This window comes from Crinia signifera, chromosome 12 (genome assembly GCF_055691185.1).
Source record: "Crinia signifera chromosome 12, ASM5569118v1, whole genome shotgun sequence".
Lineage (NCBI taxonomy): Eukaryota > Metazoa > Chordata > Amphibia > Anura > Myobatrachidae > Crinia > Crinia signifera.
In genome coordinates, this window is record NC_139228.1 from 91,270,302 (window position 1) to 91,294,792 (window position 24,491).

Consider the following 24,491-nt stretch of genomic DNA (forward strand, 5'->3'; position numbering starts at 1 on the left):
TCAGCCCGATCACCAACGCGTTTCAATCGCTACTGCGATCTTTATCAAGGTGTAAAGCAGTGTCTACTGTTGGGGTTTATATCCCCCTCCTAATTGGTTTGGCGAGTGTGTGTGGCCCGCCCCCTTTAGGACCTTTACGTGGGCACGCCGGGAGGCTTATCCAGAAGGAGGCAAGTCACACACTCACCTAACCAACCGGAAGAAGACAGCCTATACGTCAGATGGTGAGAACCCGGTAACTAGGCAACGGAGAACACAAACGACGCAGCGTCAGTGCAAGACGCGATGATCATGTGGACACGCCGGGAGGCTTGTCCTAAAGGGGGCGGGCCACACACACTCGCCAAACCAATTAGGAGGGGGATATAAACCCCGACAGTAGACACTGCTTTACACCTTGATAAAGATCGCAGTAGCGATTGAAACGCGTTGGTGATCGGGCTGAAACAGGGACTGCAGGAGGAGTATTTTGGAATTATCAGCAGAGGGGACTCGCTTGGGACTGAATCCGGACGGGACCAGACGTTACCCCTGACATCTATGCTTTATATGAGAACATCCCTAATCGGATTTCTCATACATTTCTGGTAATTACAGAACTTATACTCTTTCTCACCACCCCTGCCACAGCACTTTAGCTTTTATTTGTTTTTATATGTACCTATGTGTTTTATATAAATAAAAGGATTTCTGCACCATATGCACTTTCCTTTTTTCACATACTGCATGTAAACTGGATGAAACACCCTGGGAAAAAGGACAAAGAGCCTAAGAACATATGCTGATTTAAGCCTGTCTGTCTGGTTAACCCCTGATTGACTGATACGGAGAAGAGGAACGGTACCCCTATTAAGGGATGCATATTTCTTAAATTCATCTTCCTATTAGTGGCGCCTACATTGGGTCTATCCCAACACCCTTTTCTTTTTCTGTATCTATAAAACAGGTGGGAGGACACCTGAAGGGATTATCCACGTGGGCTGCCTATCTGCGCACTGAAAGGGACTTATATACTTTTTTGTCTTCATCTCATCTTACATAGACCTCCCATCTTACATAGACATCACATCTTACATAGACCTCCCATCTTACATAGACCTCCCATCTTACATAGACATCACATCTTACATAGACCTCTCATCTTACATAGGCCTCCCATCTTACATAGACATCCCATCTTACATAGACATCACATCTTACATAGACCTCTCATCTTACATAGACATCCCATCTTACATAGACCTCTCATCTTACATAGACCTCCCATCTTACATAGACATCCCATCTTACATAGACCTCTCATCTTACATAGACCTCCCATCTTACATAGACATCCCATCTTACATAGACCTCCCATCTTACATAGACCTCCCATCTTACATAGACCTCCCATCTTACATAGACATCACATCTTACATAGACCTCTCATCTTACATAGACATCCCATCTTACATAGACCTCTCATCTTACATAGACCTCCCATCTTACATAGACATCCCATCTTACATAGACCTCTCATCTTACATAGACCTCCCATCTTACATAGACATCCCATCTTACATAGACCTCCCATCTTACATAGACCTCTCATCTTACATAGACATCCCATCTTACATAGACCTCACATCTTACATAGACATCACATCTTACATAGACATCTCATCTTTCATAGACCTCCCATCTTACATAGACCTACCATCTTACATAGACATCACATCTTACATAGACCTCTCATCTTACATAGACCTCCCATCTTACATAGACCTCACATCTTACATAGACATCACATCTTACATAGACCTCTCATCTTACATAGACCTCCCATCTTACATAGACCTCACATCTTACATAGACATCACATCTTACATAGACCTCTCATCTTACATAGACCTCCCATCTTACATAGACATCACATCTTACATAGACATCACATCTTACATAGACATCTCATCTTTCATAGACCTCCCATCTTACATAGACCTACCATCTTACATAGACATCACATCTTACATAGACCTCTCATCTTACATAGACCTCCCATCTTACATAGACCTCACATCTTACATAGACATCACATCTTACATAGACCTCTCATCTTACATAGACATCCCATCTTACATAGACATCACATCTTACATAGACCTCCCATCTTACATAGACCTCCCATCTTACATAGACCTCCCATCTTACATAGACCTCCCATCTTACATAGACCTCTCATCTTACATAGACATCCCATCTTACATAGACCTCCCATCTTACATAGACCTCCCATCTTACATAGACCTCCCATCTTACATAGACCTTTCATCTTACATAGACATCCCATCTTACATAGACCTCCCATCTTACATAGACCTCCCATCTTACATAGACCTTTCATCTTACATAGACCTCCCATCTTAGTAAATGGACCTATATGTGGTTAATAACTAATGCATTCTCCATTTCTACATTTTGAGACTTAACAGTATAGCCATTCCACCCAACTGTCATTTTTTTGGGATGTTCCCACATCCCACTGGGGCTGGCAGTGTCCCGCGGTGGATTGGGGGGGGGCAATTAGGTGTCCCTCCCGTCACCCGTGAATAGATGCTCTGCGCACAGCTGGTGGCATGCTAGCAGCTGACAGAGGGTGTGGCCTCGCGTATAAGTCATGCCCCTTACTGCCCCCCAAATCCTGGCCGCATGCAGTGTCCCTCTTCACGAATTGGCATGAGTCAGTGACACCCAGAGCACCCAAAACTGGAAGGGGCATGGCTTCTTGTAAAGGAGGTGTGGCCTTGTAGGAGCCCCGCTGATATCAGTCTAGGACACGAAGGCTGCCATCTCCTTCTCACACTGCAGCATCCTGCTCCTGTCATGTGGAGGCAGTCAGCATTTTGGTGTCACCCCATGCAAGAGTTACACTCAGGAGGGACTTAATCCCCCCCCCCTTGTGATGTCACTGGCTTTCAGACTTTTTATGTGACATATATTTCTTATATTATGTTCTTCAGGTACAAAACTCTGATGTCACCATCGCTAAAGCCAGACGAATGTCGCCACCTACTGGATGTGGCAAAAGAAGATTTTCTTAAGAGTATTGAGAAAGCCAATACTGGTGGCCAAGTGTCCTTCAAAGATACACTCTGTATACTGTATTATCTGGAAGCCGTGCTAGTCCTAGGACACCTGCAGAGACCAGGGGTAGTCACCAATATGACCGTATGTACTATTTCCCACTGACGATCTGTTAGACTGTATGTATATATCTATCTGTCTGTCTGTCTGTCTGTCTGTCTGTCTGTCTGTCTGTCTATCTATCTATCTATATATCCATCTAAAACATAATGTCTCTTTCAATCATCCTGGTGACACAGCTCAACCATGGGATGTAGGAGGGTCCAAAGGAGCCAGGCACCTATGCTAAAGCTTTCAGAGAGGTAGTGTTAAGGCTGTCGTTAAGCCCAGAGTACAGGTACTGGGAAACAGGGAATGGAGGGTCAGGCGTGAGCCCGCAGCTGGGACCGCCGGTCAGGACGGCCACAGCGAAACCTACGCTGACTCTGTTGAGAACCCCGGGCAGATGACAAATCCCTGCGGGAACTAAGCTTCACCTGTGGCCGCCGCGTCCGAAGGAGCGAGTTATGCCCGCTCCAACCCCGATGCAGCTAGGTCTATGTGAGGACAAGGGATAAGGGATCGCCAGGGGTAACTCAAAAGGATAAACTGACTACAGGGCCTAACTGGGAATAACCCCTGTCTGCCGGCACCTGGCCAAAACCGGGAGCGTGACCCAGTCGCAAACACCAGGGACCAAAAATGGGGAATCACCACAACACTGAGGGACACCAAGAAACGAATCCCCAAAACACACACACACTGAGGAGAGAATACAAAGATCCCTGCCTATGAAAAAGACTAAATGGAAGAAGGAGAATGAGAGAGAAAAAAGGGAGCAGGGAACAGGCAAATGGGAATGACTAAAGCCCACGGCGGGGCAAGTCCAGCGTTCCTAAGGGAACTGCACAGGTGACAGTAAGAGAAGGCACAGATACAGGAACTCGGCAGTCCCACAAGGAAAAACACCTGGCTCCACTGGAGCACTTACATGAAACTGAGTGCACCAACACCAGGCAGAAAGGGATCCCAGAAGCTGGCTGGAGAAGGGGAGCCACGCACAGGACTGACCACAGAGACCAGGAACAGGTCCTAGGAGTGAGGCAGCTGATAGTGCTCCGGGCCGGGAACACGCTGTAGAGAACGCTATAACCGGCGTCTGTGCCCAGCAGACGCTGGCTATTTATTCAAATTGCGCGCCGCCTGGATGACGTCAGGCGTGCGCGAGAGTTGCGGCCGGGCGGAAGTCGGGGACGTTGCCTAGCAACGCCCCGACGCTCTGCCTCAGAAGGAGGCTTGGAACGCGGCTGACCCGCGTCAGCCGCACCGCTGCTGCATTCCCCATTCGCCGTCCGTCCGGGCACTGGGAGCACCGGATGGCGGCGTGCAACAGGTAGGCTTCTACATCCCAGCATTCATCAGTTCGTTTTAGGTGCACACCAAAGTGGGTACTATGCTGAGGGGCTGCTGGAAGCAGCCATGCGTTAGAGTAGCTAGGGGGTTTGTTTTTTTAATAATATTTCACCTAGTTAGTGTAGGATACAGTGAGAGGCTTCCAGGGGAATTTACTCACACTGACAGCGCAGCAGGGGCTGACAGAAGCGGATCCGGTCGGCTCCCTGTCTGGTCTCTCAGCACATTGCTTTAACCTATTCACAGAGAGGTTTCCTGGGCCCTGGGGGAATCCTGAGCCGGCTCCCTGGCTAGGGGGGGATCATAGCCGATGGATACCCCACGATGGCCACCATCTTGAATGGGTTTACAGGCTGAGCTCTCTTGAGTGTTGAAGCCTGTTACAGGAGCTAAGCGCAGCTGGGTGATTAGCTCCTGTAGAAGAAACACATGGTATGAGCAGCTTGCAGGGGGAGGGCGCCAAAAAGCTTCCATCCTTGCTGTAGTAGAGACTTGGTCTCTTCCTTCACTCTGCCCTTGCGTCCTTTCTTCCCACACTGTGCTGAGCTGGAAGGAGATTTATTTCTGCAGACAGAGGCAGAGCTATCCCCAGTGACCACAGAAGTCAGATACATCGGCAGACAGATAAGTACACTGATATATTGGTTTTGTACAGACCCTGTGGATAAGAAGTTAGAGGGTTGTTTGAAGGCAGTTGTTAAGGTGTTTGTTTTATTCTGATACCAATTATTGCTTCAGCCTGGATCTCCAAGGCCATGATGGTTTTTTGGGCAAATACCCTTAGTTTACTGCTCCAGACAGATTCAGAAGCGTTTGCCTTGGCAGAAAAGTTAAAGGTGGTGGCTGAATACACTTGTGAGGCTGGAGAAGAGGGAGTTAAGATGGCCTCTAAGGCAGGCTGTCCCAGCCACCAAAAAAGCAGGTTTCCAAGGGTGAGGAGAAGCCCTCCTAATCATGGGTCGGAGGCTCCCCATTCTGGAATCAGAGTGGGGGGTCCCTCCTGCTGTACACTTGAGCTCTCTCCACCCAGGATCCTTGGGTCCTCAATGTGGTTTCCCAAGGATACAAGATCAACCTAAGGGGAGTTCCTCCAAAGAGGTTTCTTCCTACACCCTTAGTAAAGGGAGGCACGCTTCAAAAAGGCCCTTTTCGGGGTGGCGAAGGCTCTCCTAGAGAAGGGTGTAGTGACTCTGGTACCGCAGGAGAAGGGATTTTACTCCATTATTTTCTTGGTACCCAAACCAGATGGCTCGTTCAGACCGATCCTGGACCTGAAGTCACTGAACCTTCACTTGTGGGTGGACCACTTCAGAATGGAATCTCTGAGAACAGGTCTCCTGAGTTTGGAACTGGGAGAATTCCTAGCGTCTGTGCACATTCAAGACGCCTATTTGCACGTACCTATATGTGAAAAACATCAGTCTTTGCGGCATTTCGCTATAGGCGATTTACATCTGCAATTTTGTGCCCTCCCCTTCGGGCTAGCGACAGCTCCAAGGGTGTTCACGAAGATAATGGCAGAGATGCTGTAGGATAATCTGTCAGCTGCAACTCATTTACTTCAGAGCCATGGGTGGATATTAAATCTTCTAAAGTCCCAGCTGTGTCCCACTCAGAGGCTACAGTTTTTGGGAGTCATTCTGGATACACATCTTCCTTGTGTATTTCTTCCAGAATCGAAGGCCAGAGACATTTTTCATTTGGTAATGAACATTCTGCAGTCGCCCAGTCCTTCATTATGGCATTGTTTGAAACTGCTGGGCAAGATGGTGGCGACCTTCGAGACCCTTCAGTATGCAAGGTTTCATTCGAGACCGTTCCAATGGAAGATCCTTGCATGTTGGTCAGGGAATCCGAAGTCCATGAAACAAGAAACGGTTCTCTTGACTCAAGAAACTGAATTCTTTATTGTGGTGGACGGATGTGGAATCCCTCCAATTAGGGAGCTCCCTTCGGTCATGGGACTGGTTGGTGGTCACCACCGACTTCAGTCTCAGGGGCTGGGGAGCAGTAACCCTGAACCTGAGGTTGCAGGGCCTGTGGTCCAGTGTGTGAACCATTGCCAATTAATGTCCTGGAGCTGCGTGCAGTCTGGGAGATGCTTCTGCAAGCAGAGGAGTTTCTGAATGGGTATCCTATTCGAATCCAATCGGACAATGCCACGGCTGTGGCTTATCTGAACCACCAAGAAGGCACTCGCAGGAGGATGGCGATGCAGGAAGTGTCTCGGATATTCGAGTTGGCAGAGACCAATATTCTGTCTTTATCAGCTGTATTCATTCCGGGGATTCGGTATGTGGAAGCAGATTTTGTCAGCAGAGCAGATCTCCTGGAAGGAGAATGGGCATTACATCCGGAGGTGTTCCAGGAAATTGTGTCTCTTTTGACTCCCAGAAGTTGACTTAATGGCCTCCAGAAACAATTGTCAGGTCTCCAGGTTCTGTGCAAGAACCAGGGATCCGTTGGCGTGGGCGGTGGATGCCATGACAGTGCCCTGGAGCTTCAACATCGCATACTGTTTGTCTTCCCACCATTTCCTATGGTAGCACGGGTCCTCAAGAGAGTGAGGATGCAAGGAGCAACCATCATTCTAATAGCTCTGGATTGGCCGAGGAGACCTTGGTATTCCAACATTCTAAACTTGTTGACTGCATTGTGGCGTCTTCCACTTCGACCAGACCTTCTCAAGCAAGGTCCCTTCCTTCATCAGGACCTAGCTCGGCTCAATTTGACGGCCTGGCTCTCGAAACCTCCATCTTAAAAAATAAGGGTTTCTTGGATGCAGTCATTCGAACCATGATTAGTGCAAGGAAACCAGTTTCTGCAGCTAATTATTATAGAGTTTGGAAGACCTTCATTAGGTGGTGTGAGAGACAAAAGGCCTATACACACTTGACGATTTTAACCTGAAAATCGGCCAAAACAGCAGTTTTGAGCGATTTTCAGCTGAAAATCGGCTAGTGTGTATGCCGCCCAGATTGCAGACTAGCGATGATGCGCGCTCCCGCATCATCGCTAGCGAGGTCCCTCGTCGGCTGGTTTTACCAGCACTCATGCGATGATATTTTTTTATCCATCATCTCTGTGTGTGTATGCAGCACGGGCTGAAAGATTACCCACTTTCAGCCCGCGTGCCGCCCCCCCCCCCCCCCCCCCTCCCCTGCACGCACCTGCATTCCGGCTGCAGTGCCCCTCCGAATGGCCGCAGTTTCATCTGGTTGCTGGGCACCCCTCCGCCCTCAGGTCCACTGCCATCAATGTGAGACTGCCCACAAGTGTATATATGATATATATTGAGTATGTCCTGAAGAAGGGCAATGCCCGAAACGCCATAGGCACCAGTAAACGTTTTTTTTTTCATAACTATAATGACCCGGAGTGACATCTACTTGATGTTGTAACACTGTAGGGGAACTGGATGCCTTTTCCTGGGGTAGAAGGCAGCAAGCAGCAGCTGAGAAATCATATAAGTCAAGTCTTTGTGGTGCAACTGGCCGCAACCAGTTTTATTAAGCAGAAAATAAAATAAAAATGAGAAGAAAATACCTTGCCTGTCCGGTACTAACTAAACACAGGATGTTCCTAAAGGCCCATACACACTAGTAGACTTTCATTTCAAAAGACTTTGCCAAAATCTTTGATAGATATATCTTTCACCAAAGTAGTGCGTACACACTAGACTATTTTCCTCAAAGAGCGAGAGATTTTCAGGAGGCGAAAGACTTTGCTGAAAATCTTTCATATACAAGGCTATTTACATAATGGGCTGGGTTTGAATTCCAAGGGTGGGAGCAGGGTCCATTTTAATCAGTGCATTCCTGTTCTTGGTGCCTGATCAGAACTGATTGCTGGCAAAATCTCGCCCGTGTGCACGGCAAACATTTTATTTGTAGCCGTGCACGTAGGGAGAAAATTATTCACACCATCATGTCCATTACACATTATACCACATACTAGAACGCCCATTACACAATATGCCACACACCATTGGGTGATCGGCAGTGGGTGATAGTGATGGATAGCGGGTGACAGCAGTGTAAGGGTGGTGGATGAGGGTGACGGGCAGTGGGTGATAGTGACAGATAGTGGGTGACAGCAGCATGAGGGTTATGGGCAGTGGGTGATAGCGATGGATAGTGGGTGATAGCGTTGGATAGTGGGTGACGGCAGCATAAGGGCGACATCGGTGTGAGGGTGACGAGCAGTGAGTGATAGTAATGGATAGTGGGTGACAGCAGCATGAGGGTGGTGGATGAGGGTGACGGGCAGTGGGTGACAGCAGCGTGAGGGTGATGGGCAGTGGGTGATGGTGACGGATTGTGGGTGACGGCAGCGTAAGGGTGGCCGGTGATGGTGAGGGATAGTGTACTGGCTGGGGGGGCACATGCCATCCTGCCACCCTGCCACCCGACACAGTCCGCTACTGGAACTTGGGCCCCTATTATTATGGGGCCCTAGGGCAACTGCCCATCAAGCCCTTGCATTAAGATGTCCCTGAATATATACATTGCTGGCCTGTGCCAGCAATGTATATATTACTTGCTAATACGTAATCATTGGTGCCCTGTGGCACCAATAATATATACATTGCTGGTCTGTGCCAGCAATGTATATATTACTGGCTTATTAATAACATTGGTGCCCAGTGGTGCCAGTAATATATACATTGCTGACCTGTGCCAGCAATGTATATATTACTGCATTATAAACATTATTGGTGGCCAGTGGTGCCATCAATATACACATTGCTGGCATGTGCCAGCAATGTATATATTAATGGATTATTAATAACGTTGGTGCCCAGTGGTGCCAGTAATATATACATTGCTGACCTGTGCCAGCAATGTATATATTACTGGCTTATTAATAACATTGGTGCCCAGTGGTGCCAGTAATATATACATTGCTGACCTGTGCCAGCAGTGTATATATTACTGCATTATAAATATCATTGGTGGCCAGTGGTGGCAGAAATATATACATTGCTGGCATGTGCCAGCAATGTATATATCACTGCCTTTAACATTGGTGGTCAGCGGAGGAGCAGGGAGGATGCGGCCAGTGGGCTGTGGGTGGGGCGTTCGGCTGGGGGGGCGGGGCGCTCCGACGTGCTGCTGTGTACTGTAGCCGGGAGGAGGGGGAGAGGAGGCTGCGCTGCGTGCATATCTGCAGCCTGTGACCGGACAGCGTGGGAGCGAGGAGGGGTGAGTATAAGCAGGGGAGGGAGCGGGCGGTCAGCTGGGCTGAAAGTCTGTGATCTTTCAGCCCGGCTGCCGTACACATTTAGCGATGATGGCTAAAAAACCAGCCATCATCGCTAGATGTGCTGGTAAAACTAGCAGACTTCCCACCTCGCTAGCGATGATGCGGGAGCGCGCATCATCGCTAGTCGGGGTCTCTGGCCCATACACACTAGGCGATTTTCAGCTGAAAATCGTCAAGTGTGTATGGGCCTTAACTGTCAGTAAACAAAAACACAAAGTTTCCCAGTCAACACTGAGTGGCTCACTTGTATAAGGCAGCTTGTTTCTCACACAGAGATTCTGCAGTCTCCCCAGGCAGTCTGCACACACTGCTCAGTCTGGCAGCCTTTTCTCATCCCACTCACAGCTGCTCGATGATTAGCCCTCTGTGAGGTCAAACACCTGTTTCTAAAAGGTGTAGGACAAGAACCTGGGACAAATATACCTGCCCTCAAACACTACTCCAGTGTTCTTGTCACATATCCCCCTCCCCTGTTTCGACCTAGGGGCCGGAACACTTGTAGCCCCAAAACAGAAGGTGCGGACAATGCATTGGCCAACTACTTACCTGGTCTATGTTCGACTGTAAACTTAAAATCTTGCAATGCTAGAAACCATCTGGTTACCCGAGCATTCTGACCTCTGCTTACATACATCCATTTCAAAAGGGGCGTGATCTGTCACTAGCCTAAACTGTCTTCCCAATAGGTAATACCTCAAAATATCTAATGCCCATTTAATGGCCAAAGCCTCCTTTTCCACAATGGCATACCTTTTCTCATGCTCATTGAGTTTCCTACTCAAATAGATGATAGGGTGTTCGTCCCCATCTCTGGTTTGGGACAACCAGCCCCTATCCCTACCTCTGAGGCATCTGTCTGTACAACAAATTATTTAGAAAAATCTGGCGTTACCAGTACAGGTTGTGAACTCAAAGCCACTTTTAACGCTTGGAACACTTTTTCTGCATCAGGGTTCCATTTCACCATATTTGACTGCTTCCCCTTAGTAAGGTCTGACAACGGCACTTCTGTGGCTGCAAAATTATGAATAAATCATCTATAGTATCCAGTTATTCCCAAAAAAGCCCTTACTTGTTTCTTATTCACTGGCCGAGGCCAGTTTTGAATAGCATCAATTTTATTTAATTGGGGCTTAATCAGACCTCTACCAATGGTGAAGCCCAAGTACTTAACCTCCTCCATTGCGAGGTAGCACTTCTTTGGGTTAGCAGTAAACCCTGCTTCTCTGATTGAGTCCAGTACTGCTTGTACTTTAACCAAATGGGGCCCCCAGTCCGTACTGTGAATTACCTCATCAGCCAAATAGGCAGCTGCATATTTTCTATGGCGCCTCAAAATTTTATCCATCGTCTGTTGAAAGGTTGCTGGAGCCCCATGCAACCCAAAGGGTAACATCTTATACTGGTGTAGCCCCTTCGGAACCGAAAAGGCTGTTTTTTCTTTTGCGCTATCAGTTAGAGGTATCTGCCAGTAACCTTTAGTCAGGTCGATTGTGGTGAGAAACCTGGCTGTTCCCAGCCTTTCTATAAGCTCAACCACATGGGGCATGGGGTATGCGTCAAATTTGGACACCTTATTTAATTTACGAAAATCATTACAAAAGCGTATGCTACCATCTGGCTTCGGGATGAGAACTATAGGACTGGACCACTCACTGTTGGATTCCTCTATGACTCCAAGTTCTAACATGTTTTTAACTTCTTTAGAGACAGCTTCTCTCTGAGCTTCAGGAATCCTATATGGCTTTAAATGAACCCTGACCCCTGGTTCAGTGACAATGTCATGTTTTATTATGGTCGTTTGGCCAGGCAGCTCTGAGAATATCTCCCTATTTCGGATGAGAAATTATTTTACCTGATTGTTCTGATCAGCTGACAATGTCTCCGACACCTTCACTGCGGGAAGCAACTGAGGTGAAGACACCGAACAGCAAGGCACTGCTGACAGAGACAAACTATCTTTCCAGGGTTTGATTAAGTTAACATGGTAGATTTGTTCCGGTTTTCTCTTTCCTGGTTGGTATACTTTATATTTGACCTCATTAATTTTCTCCAAAATCTCAAATGGTCCCTGCCATTTAGTTAGGAACTTGCTTTCCACAGTGGGCACCAACACAAGAACTCTATCCCCCGGAGCAAATTCCCATATTTGGCACTCCGGTTATATACCCTCTGTTGAGCACTTTGGTCTTGTTCCATATGCTCTCTGACAATAGGTACTACGGCTGCAATCCTATCCGGCATTTGTGATACATGTTCAACAACGCTTTTATAAGGAGTCAGTTGTCCTTCCCATGTCTCCTTTGCAATGTCCAACAGCCCTCTGGGGTGTCTACCATACAACAAATCAAACGGAGAAAACCCTGTAGAGGACTGAGGACCTTCTCTGATGGCCATCAACAAGTAGGGCAACAAACAATCCCAGTTTTTCCCATCTCTGTCAACAACCTTTTTTAACATACTTTTTAATGTTTTATTAAATCTGTCCACCAACCCATCAGTTTGAGGATGGTAGATGGAGGTGGGTGACCTTAAACAATTCTTTCATGACCCTTGACATAAATGGAGTACCTTGTTCAGTCAAAATTTATTTTGGTATTCCCACCCTACTGAAAACCTGCACCAGATCCCTAGCTATCGCCTTGGTTGTGATAGTGCGTAAAGGGATAGCCTCAGGATATCGAGTGGCATAGTCCATTATTACCAAAATATACTGATGGCCCGAGCGGATTTTAACAAGGGTCCCACGAGATCCATGGCTATTCTGTCAAATGGGACCTATATAATAGGCATGGGAACTAGTGGGTTCCTGATATGAGGTCTAGGGGCATGATACTGGCATTAAGGACAGGAGGAACAATATTCAGACACTTCTTTATAAACCCCTGGCCAAAAGAACCTTTGTAAAACTCTTTCAGTGGTCTTTTCTGCCCCTAAATGTTCTGCTGTAACGTGTCTATGAGCTAAATCTGGGGAACTACCAGCTGATCCACCACATCCTCACCCTTTTTGACAACGTGGTACAGGAGCTCATTACAAATAGCCATGTGGGGAAACGTAATCCTGTCACCTGGTACCACGGGTTCCCCATTAATAACCTTAACATTCTCTCTAGCCTTTAAAGTAGGGTCCTTTAACTGTTCAGACATAAACAAATCCTTCTTTACCTCCAGATCAGGCACTACTACCTCTCCGTTTCCAGCAAGAGGATCCTCACTGGACTCCTCATCTGTCCCCTCCCCAGCCAAACTAGCAAAACATAAAGGGTTAGAAGGTTCAGAGGACCCACATACATCCACAAAATCATTGGCATTAACTACTGGCTCTTCACTTCTCCCATCAGTGGCTAAACGTAATTTCCACAGTTTCCAAAAATAGGAAAATCCCTCCCTATTATGACCTCATGCACCAAGGAGGGGACCAGTCCTACTTTCACACTTGCTGACCCACAACAAGTTTCTATATGTACTTCAGAAGTGGCATAATGTTGGGTATCCCCATGTATACAAGTAACCCCAATATGTATTTGCTGGACCTTTGAGGGATTCACTAACCCAGCTTTCATGAGGGTAACCAAGTCTAGCAAAGCCTCTACCCGGTTACCCTCTAAGAACACATCACACATTTGTCTTTCCAGATTAGGTGAAGGTACCACAGTACAGGCTAATCTAGCAAAGAAATACATTCTGCGACATTCAAAGGCAGCATCACATTGCATGGGTTCCTGCGTGACTGGGCAATTGGCAATAATATGACCTGGCATACCACACCTGAAACATTTAATCACACGACTATCAACCCGTTTGGGCAGCATAGACCTTTCAAGTCCCATTGGCCTGTCTCCAGGGCCACTGTTTACAGTCTCTCCAGCCTTGCGTTCTCTTCACCGCCCAGCAACATTTTCCCATGGAACAGTCTTACCAGTCTTCACTGAAGGCGCTGTTGAGGATCTGTGGGGTGCTGGGTGGTCATCAGTAATTCCTCTGCCGCCAGATACCTCTCTACCATGTCCACTAACCGGTCACCAGTATCCGGATTACCATGGCTCACCCACTTGCGCAGGACCACAGGCAAGGATCTCAAATAGCGGTCCATGACGACTCTTTCCACCATCTGGCGACCAGTTAATGTCACCATATTTTGGTTAGCTGAATCAGGTTGTGCATCTGTGAGCGAGGAGGCTTCTCCAGGGCATATACCCAGCGGTGCACCCGTTGGGCTCGTACGGACAGGGTGACTCCCAGGCAGGTCAGGATCTCAGTTTTTAACTTGTCATAGTCCTGAGCATCTGCAGGGCTTAAATCAAAGTATGCTTTTTGGGGCTCACCCGAGAGAAAAGGTGCTAGCAGACTGGCCCATTGTGCTTTTGGCCAGTTCTCACGCTCAGCAGTCCTTTCAAACGTGGTCAGATAGGCCTCCACTTCATCAGTCTCTGTCATTTTCAGCAGGAAGTGACTGGCCCGGATAGAACCAGAGCTGACTGGAGCACTGATGGCCACATCCCCGGTCCATGTTGCCAAGCTTCGCACCACTTCGGCTAAGACCTCTCTATCCTGATGCTGTTGCCTGTAAAGTTCCTTCATTTCCACCAGCCTGGTGGCCTCCTGCTAAACTGCTGTGGCCTCCGGCTGTACCGCTGTAGCTTGCAGCAAGGCTTTAAGCAGTTCCTCTATGCTGACAGATTTTTCCTGCGGCTTTGTAGCTTCTTTCACCCAGGACATGTATCAAATCCTCAGGCGAGTCTCAGCAACTTCACACTGGGCTGTATCTGCATAAACCACTGTTTTCTGCAGGGCTCACACAGCTGCGGCTCTCACTTATGCACAGAACGGAGTGCTCGTATTCTCCACCAAGTTGTAACACTGTAGGGGAACTGGATGCTTTTTCCTGGGGTAGAAGGCAGCCAGCAGCAGCTGAGAAATCATATAAGTCCAGTCGGTACTTGTGAGTTATCTGGGCGTCCGATTTTTTGATTGTATGCCTTAAGTTAAGGCATACAATCAGATGCGATGCGATATCGCATCGCATCGCATCGCATGCGACCATCGGATGCGATGACCCGATTTTTCCATAGGAATCAATGTTAAAATGGACTGAGTCCATTTTAACATGGAATTCAATGGGAAAAAGGGGTCCTTTTCATACCCCTACTATCCAAGTGGGCATGGAGTTGGATATAAACCTGTGGCGAGCGTAGCGAGCCACCGAGCCCGAAGCGTGGCGAGCGAAGCGAGCCCCGCGAGGGGACGGTATTCCGTGTCCCCTCGCGGGGCTCGCTACGCTCGCCACGCTTCGGGCTCGGTGGCTCGCTACGCTCGCCACAGGTTTATATCCAACTCCATGCCCACTTGGATAGTAGGGGTATGAAAAGGACCCCTTTTTCCCATTGAATTCCATGTTAAAATGGACTCAGTCCATTTTAACATTGATTCCTATGGAAAAATCGGGTCATCGCATCGCATCGCAATCCGATGGTCGCATGCGATGCGATGCGATGTCCCGATCCGACCCGATTTAAAAATCGGACGCCCGGATAACTCACAAGTACCGTCCAGTCTTTGTGGTACATCTGGCCGCAACCAGTTTTATTTCAGCAGAAAATAAAATAAAAATCAGAAGAAAATACCTTGCCTGTCCGGCACTAACTAAACACAGGATGTTCCTAACTGTCACTAAACAAAAACACAAAGTTTCCCAGTCAACACTGGGTGGCTCACATGTATAAGGCAGCTTGTTTCTCACACAGAAAAATATATACACTAAGTGTATCAGGCGCAGCCAATTAAGTACTAATCAAAAAATCACAGCACCAGTTCTATATTTATGCTGCTCCCAAGTGAAATAAATTCAATTAAAGACTAAAAAACACTCAATAAAGAGAGCGCACTGTGTTGATCCGTTCAATTTAATAAAAAAAGAATATAGAAATCATATACATCACCATACATATAAAATTAATTATAAAAACAGTAGATATTCAGAATTGATATCTCAGTAAATTTGATGTCTCAATAAATTAGAAATTTGGTGATTAATTGAAAAGTCAATTCTCCATTTTAATTAGTTGGACTCCGTTTGTCTTAAAGGTTTTCTTTATACTCCGATTGATCAGAGAAATCCGTTAATTATAGTTACCAGAGACCACGCTTGATGTGAGGTGACGCCAGCGGGGTGTAAGGACTTGTAACTGGGATCTTCATCCGCTGCAACTACTCTGTTGTAATTGGAGCCTCCATCGGGAGCAGACAGTTGCTCTCCCATCTCCCGCTGTCCTCTAGGTGTTTGGAGAGAGAGGAGGACGTCACACTCACCGGCCCAATGTTCGCGCTGTGGGGATCACCGCAGGTCACTCCCAGCGTTCGGCTTATGAAGCGGAGGTCTCAGGAGTCAATGTAGGATTGGAGATGAAATAGGCAGGGGGCTGTAGATTCCATGCTGATAGCAGACTTGTACTGGCTTGACGCGTTTCTCCGTCCACACTGACTGGCGGTTTCCTCAGAAGCTGGGGAGCTGTGCTGCTGTCTTGGTTTAAAAAGGTAGTATGGCCAATCACCATCCAGGGTTAATTGTATTACACCTGTGTTCTTAATTAGATCACCTTGTCCATAGGTGTATTTTGGCAGGCGTTTGTATTATATCTAATTACATCCACATATTCTTATGTTACATCATTCATCCCGTGAATATCTTAAGAACAATGTTATTTAGATATAATATGTATACAAGGTTTTAACACAAAATAATAATAATAATAATAATAATGGCATCATTGATCATCACTATATTTAATTTATTTTCATCAATATGCTTGCTAAACTTAGTCTAGATATAGGTGAAATTCACCTAGGAGGGGGGGTCCCGCGACCCCCCCCCCTCCCGCGATTCGCGGGACCCCCACAACCCCCCCACACACACACACAACTCCGCCCCCCTCCCACGATTCACGGACCCCCACGGCACCTCCCGCGATTCGCAACCCCCCCGCAATTCACACCCCCCGTCCCGCGATTTGCAAACCCCCTCCCGCGATTCGCGTACCCCCCTCCCACGATTCACGGCACCCCCCTTCCGCGATTTGTGGCCCCCACAACCCCCCTCCCACGATTCATGACCCTCTCGCGCCCCCCTCCGGCGATTCGCAGACCCCCGCACCCCCCCTCCCTTGATTCATGGCACCCCCGCGCCCCTCCTGTGATTCACGGACCCCCACAGCCCCCCCCTCCCGCAATTCACTGACCTTTGGACCCTCCTACATCCTATGTTTGAGCTGTGTCACCAGGATGGATTCAGAGAAAGGGATTTGAACGGTAAGTTCTAACAAAAATCCCCCAATAATGCAGTATCATTTATTAAAAAAATGTTCTTGTATGATGCCCGTACCAAGGTTAACATGAGGTGTGGGCTGCCACAAGGTTCAATGTGTCACTCACGGGACCTCTTCCCCTCAGGCAGCCAGGCTCCGGGATACAAGCTGCTCAGCGTCAGTGCCGGTTCAGCCCTGGTGGCTCAGTCTCTGCTGTTGGAATCGCATCACTCACGCCACATCCCTACGTGTTTCATCATTGGACTTCGTCAGTGGTGTGGTCTGTGTGACGCCCAGCTTATCTTTTAAGCCAGAACAGATCATTTACATACAAGGGAACTCCCTAGTGCCTCCCTCCTTCATAACAAAGGGGCTTGGGGATATATGATGGTTATAATAACCAGAAATGTGCATATAAGGAACTATTATTATTATATATATATATATATATATATATATATATATATATATATATATATATATATATATATATATAAGTTTGTGGGATGTGCGACATGTCTATCATTATCAGGTATTCTGAGGCGCCGTCTCCCTGCAGCGCGCTCTAATCTCTTGTGTTTGAGGATTACTCAGGATACTGCTGCTATATGTGTCCAGATAACTCTTTTATTTGATTGTACTTTAGAGTGGCACATTGTACACTAGAGGATAAAGTTGTAGCCATTCTGTATATGAATACCCTCCCGCCAATTTCACTTTTAGGGCACATACTGGACCTAGACATTCTGCGTGACATTTAATAGGAATCGCCAACTTAATGTGATGTGAATTGCGCCAGACATCGCACTTTTTGCCACAAATTCACACATTATAAAATGGCGGTTTCTAGTCACGCCAGAATTTGCATTATAAAGTATACAAATTGCAAATTTAATGGGATGCGAATTCAGGAAAACATTACTAAGAATCTCCACACAAACAGACCTGGTTGTGATGGGCTAACTTGACAGAACCATGTGACCAGTGTGATCTGTGCTTGAGTCTGTCCAAAAAAAGGCATAACCAGCCCCGGTTCTGGTTTCCTAAAATCAAACAAATAGAGTTCCCCTGAATTTTATAAAACCAGCACCAGGCTCAAGGCCCGGTCCTGGTTCCCAAAAGATGGGGTACAGAATGAGTAGGGGGTCCCTCATATTTCAAGAACCAGCACTGGGCTTAACCAGCCAGGAGGGTAATGCCACAGCCGGCGGGAGACTTTTTAAACAAGTCTCCCCTGCCAGAGCATCATTCCCCTGACCGGTCAGCCTGGGCAGGGCTCCTGGGGAAGTGGGGATCCCCCAAAGAAGGGGTTCCCCCCTCCAGAACTTACTTGAAGCCCCTGGGCGGTGGGCATTGGGCTGATAAATGGTGTAAAATTAGGAAAAAACTATTGTGTATTGCTGTGAAACTATGAGTTCCAGCAAGCCTGCACCGCATGTCCTAGCATTCGGGGCAATAAAGGGCCTGCTGCGACTTGTAGTCCCACAGTAGTACAAACAGTTAAATAAATACACACACACACACACACTGACAGTAAAACTTTATTGCACACCGAGTCCATACACACAGACACTAACCTACATTATGTTGCCAGGAAGCATTGGTCCCCTTGTCCAGTAGTATCCATGTGGGTACCTGTGGATAGAAAACATACTCAGTAGACGTCTTGAGTGCTTCCCCAGGACCCCTGCACTGCTGTACTGACATCCCGGGTCTCCTGGCACCAGCAGCCTGTACATCCCGGGTCTCCTGTACATCCCTGGTCTCCTGGCACCAGCAGCCTGTACATTCCTAGGTCTCCTGTACATACCAGGTCTCCTGTACATCCCTGATCTCCTGTACATCCCTGGTCTCCTGGCACCAGCAGCCTGTACATCCCTGGTCTCCTGTACATCCCTGGTCTCCTGTACATCCCTGGTCTCCTGTACATACCAGGTCTCCTGTACATCCCTGATCTCCTGTACATCCCTGGTCTCCTGGCACCAGCAGCCTGTACATCCCGGGTCTCCTGTACATCCCTGGTCTCCTGTACATCCCTGGTCTCCTGTACATCCCTGGTCTCCTGTACATCCCTGGTCTCCTGTACATACCGGGTCTCCTGTACATCCCTGGTCTCCTGCACATCCCTGATCTCCTGTACATCCCTGGTCTCCTGGCACCAGCAGCCTGTACATCCCTGGTCTCCTGTACATCCCTGGTCTCCTGTACATCCCTGGTCTCCTGTACATCCCTGGTCTCCTGTACATCCCTGGTCTCCTGTACATCCCTGGTCTCCTGTACATCCCTGGTCTCCTGTACATACCGGGTCTCCTGTACATCCCTGGTCTCCTGCACATCCCTGATCTCCTGTACATCCCTGGTCTCCTGGCACCAGCAGCCTGTACATCCCTGGTCTCCTGTACATCCCTGGTCTCCTGTACATCCCTGGTCTCCTGTACATCCCTGGTCTCCTGGCACCAGCAGCCTGTACATCCCTGGTCTCCTGTACATCCCTGGTCTCCTGTACATCCCTGATCTCCTGTACATCCCTGGTCTCGTGTACATCCCTGGTCTCCTGCACATCCCTGGTCTCCTGTACATCCCTGGTCTCCTGTACATCCCTGGTCTCCTGTACATCCCTGGTCTCCTGTACATCCCTGGTCTCCTGTACATCCCTGGTCTCCTGTACATCCCGGGTCTCCTGCACATCCCTGGTCTCGTGCACATCCCTGGTCTCGTGCACATCCCTGGTCTCCTGTACATCCCGGGTCTCCTGTACATACCGGGTCTCCTGTACATCCCTGGTCTCCTGTACATCCCTGGTCTCCTGTACATCCCTGGTCTCCTGTACATCCCTGGTCTCCTGTACATCCCTGGTCTCCTGCACATCCCTGGTCTCCTGCACATCCCTGGTCTCCTGTACATCCCTGGTCTCCTGTACATCCCGGGTCTCCTGTACATACCGGGTCTCCTGTACATCCCTGGTCTCCTGTACATTCCGGGTCTCCTGTACATCCCTGGTCTCCTGTACATCCCCGGTCTCCTGGCACCAGCAGCCTGTACATCCCGGGTCTCCTGTACATCCCAGGTCTCCTGTACATCCCCGGTCTCCTGGCACCAGCAGCCTGTACATCCCGGGTCTCCTGTACATCCCAGGTCTCCTGGCACCAGCATTTGGTAGATGCCTGGGTCTCCTGAGTGTTACACGGATATCGGGGTCCTGATACTGCTCTCCTCTATCTGCTGCAAATGTTCGCACCACCGCTGTGTACAAAGATGTGGCAGCGCAGCGATTAATCAGTCTCATTGTATCCTAATATTTCCAGGTTGATGAATGGCAGGAGCGGTCTCCTTACACATATGATGTGGAGGATGGATCAGAAACTCGTGTTGTGGTCGGGGTTAAGGGACACAAAACTGCCTCAAGACAAGTGGCCTCATTTGCGCTAACAACAGAAGAGGAAACGGTAATATCATTATTTATAGCAAAGATGTAGAATTCTGTGACAGCCAGACCTGATGCGGCGAGGTGGGGGGGGGGGGGGGCAATAAGCGGCCCTCCACCTCTTGTGGAACTAAATATCCCAGCATGCCATGTAACTGTTGCTGCTGATGTCACATTGGTTGGTACAGAATAGTAGGAGACAGCGGTATGGAGGATCCTGCTGTAGTACTGTCCCTTATTTATGTACAGTGTCTTATTTAGGCCCCCATTTACCATTGATCGCAATGTGATCCTGGGCGGAATATTACCGGCCAGGATCACATTGTAAAATGCGATCATTTCACCCGAATGTATCACCTGCCAGGGGGCTGGGACAGGGCCCCGAAAAGAGCCCGTCCCTGCGATGCCCGGAGCCGGAAGCCGGGGGGTCTGCGCATGCTCGGTTACGCGCTGCCCCCGCGACCCCGCTGACCACAATGCCGCTTGGGCCATATATATACAGTTGCTGCAGACCCGGCACTATTAAAACAAGTAAGTTACTCAGGTGCCCCCGCACCCATACATGTGTAGTTTGGATATATACTTGGCATCGGCGCGGCACTCCGAAGTTACTCAGGTGCCCCCGCATCCATACATGTGTAGTTTGGATATATACTTGGCACCGGCGCGGCACTCCGAGGTTACTCAGGTGCCCCCGCATCCATACATGTGTAGTTTGGGATATATACTTGGCATCGGCGCGGCACTCAGAGGTTACTCAGGTGCCCCCGCACCCATACATGTGTAGTTTGGAATATATACTTGGCATCGGCACGGCACTCCGAGGTTACTCAGGTGCCCCCGCATCCATACATGTGTAGTTTGGATATATACTTGCACCGGCGCGGCACTCCGAGGTTACTCAGGTGCCCCCGCATCCATACATGTGTAGTTTGGAATATATACTTGGCATCGGTGCGGCACTCCGAGGTTACTCAGGTGCCCCCGCACCCATACATGTGTCATTTGGAATATATACTTGGCATCGGCGCGGCACTCCGAGGTTACTCAGGTGCCCCCGCACCCATACATGTGTAGTTTGGGATATATACTTGGCATCGGCGCGGCACTCCGAGGTTACTCAGGTGCCCCCACATCCATACATGTGTAGTTTGGAATATATACTTGGCACCGGCGCGGCACTCCGAGGTTACTCAGGTGCCCCCGCACCCATACATGTGTAGTTTGGAATATATACTTGGCATCGGCGCGGCACTCCGAGGTTACTCAGGTGCCCCCGCATCCATACATGTGTAGTTTGGAATGTATACTTGGCATCGGCGCGGCACTCCGAGGTTACTCAGGTGCCCCCGCATCCATACATGTGTAGTTTGGAATATATACTTGGCATCGGCACGGCACTCCGAGGTTACTCAGGTGCCCCCGCACCCATACATGTGTATCTTGTTAGACAGAAGGCGGCTAAGAAGGTAATCAGATGTGCAAAAGCACAGGCTGAAGAGAAAATGGCCCAATCAGTGGGTAAAGGGGGGAAAACTTTTTTTAGGTATATAAGTGAAAGGAGAAAAACAAAAAGTGGTATAATAAGACTAAAGACAGAAAGTGGAAGTTTTCTTGAGGGGGACAATGTAATAGCAGATAATATTAATAATTATTTCTGCTCAGTATTCACTGCTGAAAGAGAGGGGAAGGGTCCACAATTAAGTTGCAAGTATAGTCAGAAAACTGAGGGAGAAACAAGTACATTTACAGAGGAGAAAGTCCTCACAGAACTCTCAAAACTGAAAGTGGATAAATAAATGGGGCCAGATGGGATACATCCAAGGATACTAAAAGAGCTCAAAGGGGAGCTGGTAAAACCAATAACAGAATTATTCAACCAGTCACTAGCTACTGGAGTAATCCCAGAGGACTGGAAAACAGCGAATGTAGTCCCACTGCACAAAAGTGGAAGCAAAGAAGAGGTAAGCAACTATCGACCAGTGAGCCTTACATCAGTAGTAGGGAAATTGATGGAAACACTCTTAAAAGAAAGAGTTGTAGAATATCTCAAAACCAGCAATTTACAGGATCCAAAACAGCATGGGTTTACTGGGGGAAGATCATGTCAAACAAATCTGATTGACTTTTTTGACTGGGTGACTAAAGTAATAGATCAAGGTGGGGCTGTAGATGTAGCTTATCTAGACTTTAGTAAGGCTTTTGACACTGTCCCACATCGCAGACTGTTAAATAAACTTGAAAGCTTGGGATTGGATTCTAAGATAGTTGAATGGATAAGAGCATGGTTGCAGGACAGAAAACAGAGAGTTGTAGTAAACGGAGTACAGTCAAAGGAGGGAAAGGTTACAAGTGGAGTACCCCAGGGATCTGTACTTGGATCAGTGCTTTTTAATATCTTTATTGGTGATATTGCAAATGGAATTGAGGGTAAAATGTGCCTTTTTGCAGATGACACAAAGGTATGCAACAGGGTAGACACACCAGGAGGGGTAAAACAAATGTTTGATGATCTAGGTAGATTAGAGGAATGGTCAAGAGCATGGCAACTACAGTTTAATGCCAAAAAATTCAAAATCATGCACTTGGGTTGCAAAAATCCAAAGACTAAATATAGTATAAATGGCACTATAATGGAAACTACTGAGGAAGAGAGGGATCTAGGTGTCAATATTTCAGGGGACTTAAAGGCAGGTAGGCAATGTAACAAAGCAATGAAGAAGGCAAGTCAGATGCTTGGTTGCATAGGGAGAGGTATCAGCAGTAGAAAGAAAGAAGTAATAATGCCACTGTATAGGTCATTGGTACGACCTCATCTAGAGTATTGTGTTCAGTTCTGGAGGCCATATCTCCAGAAGGATATAAATACATTAGAGACTGTACAAAGAAGGGCAACTAAAATGGTGCATGGCCTGCATCACAAAACGTACCAGGAAAGACTAAAAGATCTTAATATGTATACTTTAGAGCAGAGAAGGGAAAGGGGGGACATGATAGAAACTTTCAAATATATCAAGGGTTTTAACAAGGTACAGGTGGGAGACATTCTTCACAGGAAGAGGAGCAGCAGAACACGAGGACATGCACTGAAACTAGAGGGAGGAAGATTCAGGGGAAATTTGAGGAAGAATTACTTCACAGAAAGAGTAGTAGATAGGTGGAATAGCCTCCCATCAGAGGTGGTAGAGGCAAATACAGTAGTACAATTTAAACATGCTTGGGATAGGCATATTGATATCCTTACAAAAAAATAAGGATCAAATATGGTTTGAGGTAACATGTTTAAAAAAGGGGCAGACTAGATGGGCCAAGTGGTTCTTATCTGCCGTCAAATTCTATGTTTCTATGTGTAGTTTGGAATATATACATGGCATCGGCCCGGCACTCCGAGGTTACTCAGGTGCCCCCGCACCCATACATGTGAAGTTTGGAATATATACTTGGCATTGGCGCGGCACTCAGAGGTTACTCAGGTGCCCCCGCATCCATACATGTGTAATTTGGGATATATACTTGGCATCGGCGCAGCACTCCGAGGTTACTCAGGTGCCCCCGCATCCATACATGTGTAGTTTGGGATATATACTTGGCATCGGTGCGGCACTCCGAGGTTACTCAGGTGCCCCCGCATCCATACATGTGTAGTTTTGGATATATACTTGGCATCGGCGCGGCACTCCGAGGTTACTCAGGTGCCCCCCGCACCCATACATGTATAGTTTGGATATATACTTGGCATCGGCGCGGCACTATGAGGTTACTCAGGTGCCCCCGCATCCATACATGTGTAGTTTGGGATATATACTTGGCATCGGTGCGGCACTCCGAGGTTACTCAGGTGCCCCCGCACCCATACATGTGTAGTTTGGAATATATACTTGGCATCGGTGCGGCACTATGAGGTTACTCAGGTGCCCCCGCACCCATACATGTGTAGTTTGGAATATATACTTGGCATCGGCGCGGCACTCCGAGGTTACTCAG